This window comes from Mustela lutreola, chromosome 1, assembly GCF_030435805.1.
Source record: "Mustela lutreola isolate mMusLut2 chromosome 1, mMusLut2.pri, whole genome shotgun sequence".
NCBI classification, from domain to species: domain Eukaryota; kingdom Metazoa; phylum Chordata; class Mammalia; order Carnivora; family Mustelidae; genus Mustela; species Mustela lutreola.
The window spans coordinates 199,129,698-199,143,057 of NC_081290.1; the positions used below are offsets into that span (position 1 = coordinate 199,129,698).

A 13,360-nucleotide genomic window follows, 5' to 3' on the forward strand; every position below is an offset into this window, starting at 1 on the left:
TGGCACATGGTAGGCCCATATGCGCCCTTCGTTCCCCAGCAGAGGACACATATTCAATCAATATGTGTTAAATGGACTCATCTACTAACCCTCCTTAATAATAACAGCAAATGCGTAGTTAGTTCCTGCTGATCTGCATACCTTGAACTTATTAACTCCTTTCACTTTTATCAGAACATTCTGAGGAATAGGCTAGAACTCTCCAGACAAAAGACTAACACACAGAGAAATGGAGTTTCTGCCCAGAGACAGCCAACCTTTTAAAAGGCTCCAGGGGCACCTGGGTGGCTCAGTGGGTTAAAGCCTCTGCCTTCAGCTCAAATCATGATCCCTGAGATCCTGGGATCTCGGGCTCTGTGCTCCACGGCGAGCCTGCTTCCCTTCCTCTGTCTGCTTCTCTGCCTGCCTCTCTGCCCACCTGTGATCTCTGCCTGTCAAATAAATAATAAATAAAATCTTAATAAATAAATAAATAAAAGACTCTGGACCCAAGGCCCTCTGACTTTAGAACCCCTGCTCTCGCCACTATGCAACTTTTTCTTGCCTCTTGCAACTTTTCAAGAAACTTCCAATTCAACAAGCACTTACTTGACATCCAACTATTCCAGACCTAGAGGCACACAGAGGAGGAAACCATGATGCCTGTAAGGAATAGACAGGAACATCTCAAAGAAGCTCCACGTTACAGAAGCAAAATAATTCTACCATGTCAAGAAGATGTGTGTGTGTGTGTGTGTGTGTGTGTGTGTCTGTGTGTGTGTGTGTTTGTGTGTGTGTATACTTTAATATGGGAATGACCAATAGGGTTTCAATTATAAAATGCTCAGGTTCACTCTGAAGTGGGTTCTCTCTGACACAACACTAAAGGCACAGTGGTAGCTGAGCTCTGAGCAAGAGGTCCCTCTCGAACATTTGCAGAGTCCAGGTCCAGAGTCCAGCAACATTCACTGCTCCCATTGTACAGTGGAAGCCAACATTGCATATGCCTAAGTGCTTAAAAGTTTAAGTCAAGCAAATATACTGATAAATGTATATGTTCTATCCTCCTGGCTTGATAAGCTTTTACAACAACAACATGTTTTCTTAAATGTGTAAAGCTATGGGCCTTTTTTTTTTTTTTTTTACTTTATTTATTTATTTGAAAGCAAGAGCAAGCCAGAGAGAGAGAGAGAGAGAGAGAGAGAGAGAGGGGAAGCACAAGCGGGGGAGGGGCAGAGGAAGAGGGAGCAGCAGAGCTCCCTGCTCAGCAGGGAGCCCAACATGGGGACTGGATCTCAGGACCCTGGGATCATAACCCAAGCCCAAGGCAGGTGCTTAACCAACTGAGCCACCCAGGTGTCCCAAGCTACGATCTTAATAGTATTGAGAGTCAGCAAAATATCAAAGAAGTCTGAATTTAGTTATTATTTTGAAGGCTTGATTGATAAAATGGAACAACAATGGGTGTGAATAAAATAAAGACAAATATAAATAATAAATTGTTCTATGTATTTACTCTGTAAACTTTACTGCTCATGTCTACATTTTGATCAAATCATCAATTATATTGTTATCATCAGAATTTTCAAATAATTTATGTCCTATTGACAGTGCTAACTTAAAGATAGAAGGTAATCATACTTAGGGCACCCAGGTGGCTCAGTGGGTTGAGCATCTGACTCTTGATCTCAGTGTAGGTCTTGATCTTAGGGTCATGGGTTCAAGCCCCATTTTGGGTTCCATGCTGGGTGTGAAATCTAAATAAATAAATATAGATAGATAGATAGATAGATAGATATAGATATATATAAAGGTAATTATACTCAAAGGGTAAACATTTTGAATGTAGCCTCTCAAAACCATAAATTGAAATGAATACTAAAAGGAGAAAATCAATTATTGTTTTTCTTTCCTCAGTGCTTTTCATTTGCCACATACATCTTCACCATCATAACAGTCAAAACACCAACTATTTCTCTTGCCAAGGCTGCCTTTTCTCCTACCTCTCTCCAAGTTCCAATAAAGATATTTGAAACAGAGTAAGGAGAAGTAAATGAAACATTTACCCCTAAAGTGTTTTTTATGACATTTTTCCTTCCCCATTTTACCAGTTCATTTTGTTAAAAAAAACTTAGTTTCAGGACGTTGTTAGAATGTCCCTTAACAGTCTGTGTGATCTATGCCTTCTTTCGCAAATCATTATGTAGTGCTTACTATACACATCCAAACAGATGTTTAAAAAAAAAAAAAAAAAACCCCGAGTGGCTCAGTCGGTTAAGCGTCAACTCTTGGTTTCTGCTGCGGTCATGATCTCAGGGTCATGGGACTGAGCCCTGCATCTGTCTCCATACTCAGCAGGGAGTCTGCTTGAGATTCTTTCTCCCTCCACCTCTCCCCCTTCTCTCTCTCTCCCCTCCCCCCAAAATAAATAAATATTTTAAAAAATTAACTTGAGTGGATCTGGGTGTCTCCTTTGATTTTACAGACTGAGTCTTCTTTCAACTCAGAAATATGTTCTTCCATACTAGAGCTTTTTATATTAACTCTCTCCTATGTGTCTTTTTTCTTTCTGGAGTTTATGTATCACTTCCTTCAGGAATTCTTCCTTCATGCACTGGGAGTAGTTAAATAGTACCGTCCTTTACTCACTCATAGTACCATACACTTACCTCAACTTCAGATCTCAACACATATCGTTTCCTAGGTAGCTGTCCCTCCCCACCAATAAACTTCAGGCTGCTTAAGGACAGACAATGTGTCATGTTCACTGTTGTATCCCAATACCTACTTCAGTGCCTGATACATGGTAGGTTCTCAGGAAATATTGGCTGCTATTAAATGAATGAAATAGGCTCTGACTTCCAAATACACTAGGTGTTGCTGGCAAATCATCTAGCAAGACCACCAGGCAGCTCCATTCCGTTGATCCATGGGCATTTCTATCAGGGAGCCAGCTAAGTCTATGCAATGTCTAAGGGGTAACCATCTGTCTTGTTGAAGCCCACCTAAGGGTCTCAGTCTGCCAGCACTATCTCCTCTAATCCTTTCTTTCTTTCTTTCTTTCTTTCTTTCATTCATTTAAGAGGTAGAGTTTTGTGATTCATCAGTTGCATATAACACCCAGTGCTCATGATATCAAGGACCCCCCCTTAATGCTCATTACCCAGTTACCTCACCCCACCCCCCACCCCTCCAGTATCTTTCAGTTTGTTTCCTATAGTTAAAAGCCTCACAGTTTGTCTCCTTTTCTGATTTCACCTTATTTTAATTTAACTTTTAATTTTAATTTTCTGTCTCTCCCCTATGTTCATCTATTTTGTTTCTCAAATTCCACAAATCAGGGAGATCATATAATAATTGTCTTTTTCTGATTGACTTATTTTGCTTAGCATAATACCCTCTAGCTCCATCCACATCATTGCAAATGGTAAGAGTTCATTCTTTTTGATGGCTAAGTAATATTCCTGTGTGTGTGTGTGTGTGTGTGTGTGTGTGTGTGTGTGTGTATGTGTACCACATCTTCTTTATCCATTCATATGTCGATGGACCTCTGGGCTCTTTCCATATTTTGGCTATTATGGATATTGCTGCTGTAAACATCAGACTGTAGCTCTCGTTTCTAAGCATGCTTTTAACATCCTACTAGAAGAAACAGAATAGTTTTAGGAGATGGACGAGACCTCTGAACCCCCCAGAGAGTAGAGATCTTCAAAGTCTTAAGAGGTGCATGAGAGTCTGGAATTCTAAGTCCTTCGGAGTGCAGAAAAAAGAAAAGTCAGTCCCATGCTGAGGGGCACAGTACACTAGCCACCTGCTGCATATCGTCAGGCTGGCTCTCACCCTGTCCTCATCTTTGCCCAAAGCTTTCATCTTACTTGATTAAGATTTATTTCTATGGTACCACCACTCAGATGGTTAAAAAAAAAAAAAAAGTGCAAAATGGCATCTGGCCTCAATTTAAGTTCTTCATGGAAAATTCTGCCAGCCTCCCATTTACTGTTCTTATTAAGACAGAAAAAAAACAAAAATTCACAATACCAATATTCAAGACTCTTGATAAATCCAGGAAGACCCACTAGCTGTGGACCCTATAGAACCTGGCTGATGAAAATGGCCAATGGGGTGGGGAACAAGGCAGATCTGCTCATCACCTCGCTTTCCTTCAGGATACATGGTCTGATCAGCATCAGTAGGGAAACCAGGGAGCTGTCCCTCTGTCTTGGAGGCACTTCTCTCCTCAACTGTGCCACTTCCGCAGCCCTCTCTCACGCTCAGATCAGAACCTGCTTCCATAACTACTTAGAGGCTGCCAATCCGAGGGGGAAAAAATAAATAAAAAATAAAATAAAATAAAAAATTTAAAACCTGGGTAGAAGCTAGGTGCGGGGACTAGCAGCACCCTGTGGCTTCCTGCAAGGCTGAGCATCAGAATAAAAGCCAGAAAAGCCCAGTGAGGCAATGCAGCAGAGCAACCAAAGGAAGGTGAGTCCCATGGCTGCAAATGCTGGAGCTTAATGGTGTTCAGGCAGCCTCTGTGTTCAGCTTGACAGAGCAAACTACAGGTGGTAGAAGATGCTTTCTCATGCCAATTGAGCAAGTTGGCTGAAAAGCCCGCAGACACTAAGTCTGTATCAGCCTGACTTTTTTTTTTTTAAAGATAAATTTATTTATTTATTTGAGAGAGAGTGAATGCGCATGCACATGGGCGAGGGAGGAGCAGAGGGACAGAAACTCAGACAGACTCCCTCTGAGCATGGAGCCCCGGGGCTTAATCTCTCCACCCTGAGATCCTGACCTGAGCTGAAATGAAGAGTTGGAAGCTCAACCAACTGAGCCACCCAGGCACCTCTCTAACATTTTTTTTTAATTAACATCTAATATATTATTTGTTTCAGGGGTACAGGTCTATGATTCATCAGTTTTACACAATTCACAGCACTCACCACAGCATATACGTTCCCTGGTGCGCATCACCTAGCCACCCCATCCCTCCCACCTCCTCCACTCCAGCAACTCTTAGTTTGTTTCCTGAAATTAATAGTCTCTTTTGGTTCATCTCCCTCTCTGGTTTTGTCCCATTTCATTTTTCTTCTCTTCCACCCATGATCCTCTGCCTTGTTTATCAAATTCCACAAATCAGCAAAATCATACAATAATTGTCTTTTTCTGATTGACTTATTTTGCTTAGCATAATACCCTCTAGTTCCATCCATGTCATTGCAATCAGCCTGACTCATATACCTGTTGAAATGAACAGGGAGTTGAACACGTGCCTAAGGATACAGAAGGCATATACAAGCCCTCTGCATACTGAATATTTGCAAACATTTTGTTTGGTTAGCCATGGGTCTTTTTTTAAAAGAAGATTTTATTTGTTAATTTGAGAGATAGAAAGAGAGAATGAGCACACAAGCAGAGGGAAGGGCAGAAAGAGAGAGAAGCAGGCTCCCCACTAAGCAGGGAGCCCAACATGGGGCTCAATCCTAGGACCTTAGATCATGACCTGAGCCAAAAAGCAGAGGCTTAACTGACTATACCACCCAGGCACCCCTGGTTAGCCATGGGTCTTACAGGGGAAAAAAAAGTTACAGAGCATGAGAAAAGGTATATCATCTTAAAGCCTCTGGAAAATAGCAAGTCTCTAAAATGGTGGCTTCAATATATTGCCAGAAGGTATGGTCTCTGACCTAGTAACAGAACCCCTAAGGAGAGACAGGATATGATTTTTAAAAGTGTGCAAAAAAATAAAAAGGAGATGAATCAAAATGTGGAAAATTACAAACTAAAGAAAAGTATAGTCTCAGAATTACATTAAAGGCAGGAAAAAGAAGAATGGAAATTGTAGGGGGAAAAAAATAACACAACTGATACCTGGAGAATAAACTTGAAAAGTTCTTCCAGACCACAAAGGAAAAAAGTCAAATGAAAACAGAAAAAGTATGAGACACGGAGGACAAAGAGTGAAGTTTGGGTCTAAGTCTGATAGTAACCCCGAGGAATAAACCAAAATTGCTCAAACCAAAGTAATAATCAGAAGCATAACTAAAGAACATTTTTTTTGAGCAGGAAAAATATCTTTGAAACCAAAAGTGTTCACCATGTCCCAATGTAAAGCAACAACAAAGAGGCATGTTCTAAAAATGTGTTATAAACATAAGATAACAGGGGGAAACCCTGCAAGTATACAGGTAAAAAAACAAGTTACCTCTAGTGGAACAGTAAAAAATATTGGTGGAGTATTTATGGAGGATATTGAAATACAAGAATTCCATGCTCAGTGCTGTTGTCTTTCACTTCGAAAGGAAATGAGAAAATATCTTCAAGCATTCAGGAGCTCAGAAAATATCATGCTGTATACCTTTTTTGAACACACATGCCAAATGAGGAAGGAATTTCAAAACTTAGGAGTGATGATGTCATAAAAGCATCACACCACCAGGCAACATTTAAATGAATTACATCTAAAACTAAATCTAAACAATGGTCCTAAACCATGGTTACAAAAATAAATGCAAATGTCAAAAGTGTTTTCTTTTTTTAAAAAGAAAAATGCAGAGTGCAAAATAATAAGTCTTTTGCAACCATCATCTGGATTAAAGAGTCAGGAAAATGGAAACGGTGTATGGAAACTGCTTAGCTGCATTATTTTCTATAAAATAAAGCAACTTTACGGGTGCCTGGGTGGCTCAGTGGGTTAAGCCGCTGCCTTCAGCTCAGGTCATGATCTCAGGGTCCTGGGATCGAGTCCCGCATTGGGCTCTCTGCTCAGCGGGGAGCCTGCTTCCTCCTCTCTCTCTCTGCCTGCCTCTCTGCCTACTTGTGATCTCCCTCTGTCAAATAAATAAATAAAAATCTTAAAAAAAAAAAAAAGAAGCAACTTTACTCTTGACTTTGTATAATTAAAGAAATACAGATTAAAATATTTTTATAAATGTCAAGGTAACCGATGGATGGTGCAGTTAAAAGCGTAACTCATTCCATTGTTTCTATATGTTTCTTTCCCCTGCAGCTCAGGATTACACAAACAACTGTGCCTTCTCTTCCCTCCAACCTATTCCCCTCCTACCAACAATTAAACACCTTCAAGTCTATGCATTCTTTAAAATATATTTGTATATAATTTTAACCCTGCATCTCCTTCTAACCTGGAGATTGTCAGTTTGGGTTGCATATTAGAGTCACCTGGGAGCTTTATAAACTCTCCCAGTACTTGGGTCTAACTCCCAGAGATTCCGAATAATTGGTCTTGAGAATGGCATTGGCATTGGGAATTTTTAAAGGCTTCCACATAATTCTATCATACAGACAAGACTGAGAACCATGTTAGTCCTCACTCTCTGCTTCTTTTCTCATCAAAATGCCTAGACTTTTTCATAAAACCTGCTTCCATTCCTTTTTCCCCTAATATTTCTTCAAATCACAACCAGGCTTCTGCCCCCAACACAATCCTAAAACAGGTCTTGTTAGAGGCATTAAAAACCCAAATGCCACAAAATCCAAGAGCATGTTTCAGTGCTCATCTCTGCAGACTTCTCTGCAGCTTTAGATGTTTATCATGACCCCTTGTTTCTTGACGCACTTTCTTCCTTTAGACGCCAAGACTCTGCACTCTTCAGCTTGTTCTTGGACATCTCTGCTTCTTTACGGAGACTTATCCCCTCCCCACCCTGACATCAGAAATAGACCCTCCTGGGGGGGGGCAAGATGGTGAAGGAGTAGGAGATCTAAATATCATGGGGTCCCAGGAATTCAGTTAGATAATTATCAAACCATTCTGAACAGCTACAAACTCAACAGGAGATTGAAGAGAAGAAAAGCAGCAATTCTAGGAACAGAAACGTGACAACTTTCCGGAAGGTAGGAAATGCAAAGAAGTGAACCCAAGGTGACATATGGGAAGAAGACCATGGAGCGAGGCCAAGGCCAGGCAAGTGGTAGAGCAACAGAGCATAAACTTGGAACATTTAGAAGTCTGCTTCACTGAGTGATGTCGCTCCAGAGGCTAAGCAGGGGTGGAGCCCTCATGGGGACAGTGTGGTTTCAGGACCTGCAGGGTCACAGAAATATTGGGAGTGTCTGAGTGTGGCAGAGCTCCCAGGTATCAGAGTGGGGAAGCTGGCAAAGGGAGCCAAAATGTGTGCTCTCAGCTTGGGGTTACTTTAAACCATGACCCAAGGCACAACTGGGCCACTGGTCCTTGAACAGGGACCCTACAAGTGGCAGATCCAGGGAGACTCGCCTTCCTCCTCCAGGAGGAGTGGCATGGGAGCATGCAGCAGGAATCTGCTGGGTTTGGAGACTCCAAATGGGGGTTGTGCGCCAGAGAGAGAAACTCTCAGTCACAGGCCGGGTAAGCGCGAGTGCTGTCAGAGACCAGGAAGATGGGAGGGATTGACTGCTTTTCTCTGAGGGTGCACTGAGGAGTGGGGTCCCGAGCTCTCGACTGCTACAGGGCCCAAGATTGGGAGGCTGCCATCTTCATTCCTGTCCTCCAAAGCTCTACAGAAAGCACTCAGGGAACAAAAGCTACTAAGCATGAACCCAAGCAGATTACTTAGCCTGGCCTCTGGCAAGAGCGGTGCAATTTCGCCTCAGGCAAAGACATTTGAGAATCACTGCAACAGCCCCTCACCCAGATCAGCAAGAACATCTAGCCAAGACCAAGTTACCAATCAATGAGAACTGCAGAACTCCAGAGCTACAGAAATACAGCACACAGAATTCATAGCTTTTTTTACGTGATTCTTTAGTCCTTCAAAGTTAAATTTTTTTTAATTTTTTAATTTTTTCTTATTCTATTTTTAAAAATTTTTCCTCTTTCTTATTTTAATGTTTTTTAAACTATATTATCTTACCAATACCTTTTTAAGCAACTTTTTGCTTATGTATATATATGTATTACATATATTATATATATATATATTTTACTCTCTCTCTCTCTCTATATATATAGATATCTATATGAAGATATAGATATAGATAAGATATAGATGAAGAAAGAAGGGGGGTAAAATATATATATTTATATATATATATATACCAGAGACCTGGTTTCAGGTCTCTTCTGATTTGGTTAGTGTATATTTTTCTGGAGTTATTTTCACCTTTTTTAGTATTTTGTTCTCTCCTTCATCTATTCTTATCTGGATAAAATGACAGGGTGGAAAAACTCACCTCAAAAAAAAAGAACAACAGGCTGTACTGATGGCTAGGGGCCTAATCAAAATGAACATTAGTAATATGTCATAATGAGTTCAGAATGATGATTATCAAGGTGCTAGCTGGTCTTGAAAAAAGCATGGAAGATACTAGAGAATTCCTTTCTGGAGAAATAAAGAACTAAAATGTAACCAAGTTGAAATTTAAAAAAGCTATTAATAAGGTGCAATAAAAAATGGAGGCTCTTACTGCTAGCATAAATGAAGCAGAGGAGAGAACCAGTGATATAGAACACCAAATGATGGAGAATAAAGAAGCTGAGAAAAAGAGTGACACAACTACTAGACCACAAGGGGAGAATTCGAGAGATAAGTGACATCATAAGATGAAACAATATTAGAATAATTGGGATCCCAAAAGAAGAAGAAGGAGACAGAGGGGCAGAAGGATAATGGAGCAAATCATAGCAGAGAATTTCCCTAATTTGGGGAGGGAACAAGTATCACAATCCAGGAGGCAGAGAGAATCCCCCTCAAAATCCATAAAAATAGGTCCACACACCACCATCTAATAGGAAAACTTACAAGTCTCAGTGACAAAGAGAAAATCCTGAAAGCAGCTCAGGATGAAAGATCTATAACATACTACAGTAGAAATATTAGATTGGAAGTAGACCTATCCACAGAGATCTGGTAGGCCAGAAAGGACTGGCATGATATATTCAGAGTACTAAACAAGAATAATATGCAGCCAAGAAGAATACTATATCCAGATAGGTTGTCATTGAAAATAGAAAGAGAGATAAAAAAAGCTTCCAGGACAAACAAAAACTAAAACAATTTGCAAACAGCAAACCAGACTTACAGGAAATATTGAAAGGGGTCCTCTAAGCAAAGAGAGAGCAAAGAGAGAAAGTAACAGACAAAAAAGGAACAGAGACAATATACAGTAATGGTCACCTTACAGGCAGTACAATGGCACTACATTCGTATTTTTCAATAATTACCTTGAATGTAAATGGGCCAATGCCCCAATCAAAAGACACAGATATCAGAATGGTTAAAAAAAAAAAAAAAAAAAAAAAAAAACAAGAACCATCAATATGGTGTCTGCAAGAAACTCGTTTTAGACCCAAAGACACTTCCAGATTTAAAGTAAGGAGGTGGAAAACAATTGACCATGCTTATCGACATCAAAAGAAATCTGGGTGGTAACCCTTATATCAGATAAATTAGATTTTAAGCCAAGATTATAATAAGAGCTGAGGAATGACATGATATCATACTTAAAGGGTCTGTCCAACAAAAAGTTTTAACAATTTTAAATATCTATGCCCCTAATATGGGAGCAGCCAACTATATAAACCAATTAATCACAAAATCAAAGAAACACATCAACAATAATACAATAATAGTAGGGGACTTTAACACCCCCCTCACTGAAATGGACAGTTCATCTAAGCAAAAGTCAACAAGGAAATAAAGGGTTTAAATGATACACTGGACAAGATGGACACAAAAGGTATATTTGGAACATTCAATCCCAAAGCAACAGAATACACATTCTTCTCTAGTGCACATGGAACATTCTCCAGAATAGATCACATCCTGGGTCACAAATCAGGTCTCAACTGGTACCAAAATATTGGGATCATTCCCTGCATATTTTCAGGCCACAATGCTTTGAAACTAGAACTCAACCACAAGAAAAAAGTTGGAAAGAACTCAAATACATGGAGGCTAAAGATCATCCTACTAAAGAATGAATGGGTCAACCAGGAAATTAAAGATGAATTTTTAAAAATTCATGGAAACAAATGAAAATGAAAACACAACTGTTCAAAATCTTTGAGATACAGCAAAGGTGGTCCTGAGAGGAAAATATATAGCAATACATGCCTTTCTCAAGAAACAAGAAAGGTCTCAAGTATACAACCTAACCTTACATCTAAAGGAGCTAGAGAAAGAACAGCAAAGAAAGCCTAAACCCAACAGGATAAGAGAAATAATAAAGATCAGAGCAGAAATCAATGAAATAGAAATCGAAAGAACAGAAGAACAAGTCAATGAAACTAGGAGCTGGTTCTTTGAAAGAATTAATAAGATCGATAAACCTCTGGACAGTCTTATCAAAAAGAAAAGAGAAAGGACCCAAATTAATAAAATCATGAATGAAAGAGGAGAGATCACAAACAACACAGAAGAAATATAAACAACTATAAGAACATTTTATGAGCAACTATACACCAGCAAATTTGACAATCTGGAAGAAATAGATGCATTTCTAGAGACATATAAACTACCACAACTCAACCAGGAAGAAATAGAAAACCTGAACAGATTCTTAACCAGTAAGGAGATTGAAGCAGTCATCAAAAATCTGCCAACAGGGGCACCTGGGTGGCTCAGTGGGTTAAGCCTCTGCCTTCGGCTCAGGTCATGATCCCAGGGTCCTGGGATTGAGCCCCACATCGGGCTCTCTGCGCTGCAGGGAGCCTGCTTCCTCCTCTCTCTCTGCCTGCCTCTCTGCCTACTTGTGATCTCTGTCAGATAAATAAAGAAAAAAATCTTTAAAAAAAAAATCTGCCAACAAACAAGAGCCCAGAGCCAGATTGTTTCCCAGGGAATTCCTACCAAACATTTAAACATTACTATCTATTCTCCTGAAACTGTTCCAAAAAATAGAAATGGAAGGAAAACTTCTAAACTCATTTTATGAGGCCAACATTACCTTGATCCCAAAACCTGACAAAGACCCCATCAAAAAGGAGAATTACAGACCAGTATCTTTGATGAACACAGATGCAAATATTCTCACTAAAATACTAGCCATTAAGATCCAACAGTACATTAAAAGGATTACTCACCACGACCAAGTGGGATTTATTCCTGGGCTGCAAGGTTGGTTCAGCATCCACAAATCAATCAATGTGATATAATACATTAATCAAAGAAAGAACAAGAACCATATGATACTCTCAGTAGATGCTGCTCTGACAAAGTACAGCATACTTTCTTAATCAAAACTCTTCACAGTGTAGGAATAGTGGGTACATACCTCAATATCATAAAAGCCATCTATGGATGGTGCATATCATTCTCAATGGGGATGAATATCATGCTCAATGGGGAAAAGCTGAGAGCTTTTTCTCTAATGTCAGGAACACTGTCCCCACCACTATTCAACATACCACCAGAAGTCCTACCCTTGGTAATCAGACAACAGAAAGAAATAAAAGGCATCCAAATTGGTAAAGAAGAAGCCAAATTATCACTCTTTGCAGATGATATGATACTTTATATGGAAAACCCAAAATATTCCACTCCAAAAATGCTACAACTCATACAGGAATTCAGTAAAGTGTCAGGATTTAAAATCAACACACATAAATCAGTTGCATTTCTATACACCAACAGCATGACAGAACAACGAGAAATTAAAAAGTTGATCCCATTTACAATTGCACCAAAAACCATAAGATACCTAGGAATAAACCTAATCAAAGAGGCAAAGAATCTGTACTCAGAAAACTGTAAAGTACTCAGGAAAGAAATTGAGGAAGACACAAAGAAATGGAGAAACATTCCATGCTCATGGATTAGAAGAACAAATATTGTGAAAATGTCTATGCTACCTAAAACAGTCTACACATTTAATGCAATCTTTATCAAAATACCATCAATGTTTTTCAAATAAATGGAACAAATAATTCTAAAATTTATATGGAACCAGAAAAGACCTCGAATAGCTAGAGGAATATTGAAAAGTAAAACCAAAGTTGGCGGCATCACAATTCTAGACTTCACGCTCTATTACAAAGCTGTAATCATCAAAGCTGTTTTTGTGGTACTGACACAAAAACAGATACATACATCAATGGAACAGAATAGAGCCCAGAAATAGACCCTCAACTCTATGGTCAACTCATCTTTGACAAAGCAGGAAAGAATGTTCAATGGAAAAAAGATAGTCTCTTCAACAAATGGCGTTGGGAAAATTGGACAGCCACATACAGAAGAATGAAACTGGACCATTTCCTTACACAACACACAAAAATAGACTCAAAATGGATGAAAGACCTCAATATGAGACAGGAATCCACAAAAATCCTTGAGGAGAACACAGGTAGCAACCTCTTTGACCTTAGCTGCAGCAACTTCTTCCTAGAAACATCACCAATGGCAAGGGAAGCAAGGGAAAAAATGAACTATTGGGATTTCAT

At 39.5% G+C, this 13,360-nt stretch overlaps 1 long non-coding RNA gene across 1 annotated transcript in view; it reads right to left on the reverse strand.

Moving 5' to 3' along the window:
- The window catches only part of LOC131838518 (uncharacterized), a 44,625-nt gene that overhangs the window by 1,448 nt on the left and 29,817 nt on the right, over positions 1-13,360 (reverse strand). Inside the window, exon 3 of the long non-coding RNA XR_009356632.1 lies at positions 589-642. This is a non-coding gene — a long non-coding RNA (uncharacterized LOC131838518). The remainder of the gene's footprint in view (positions 1-588; positions 643-13,360) is intronic.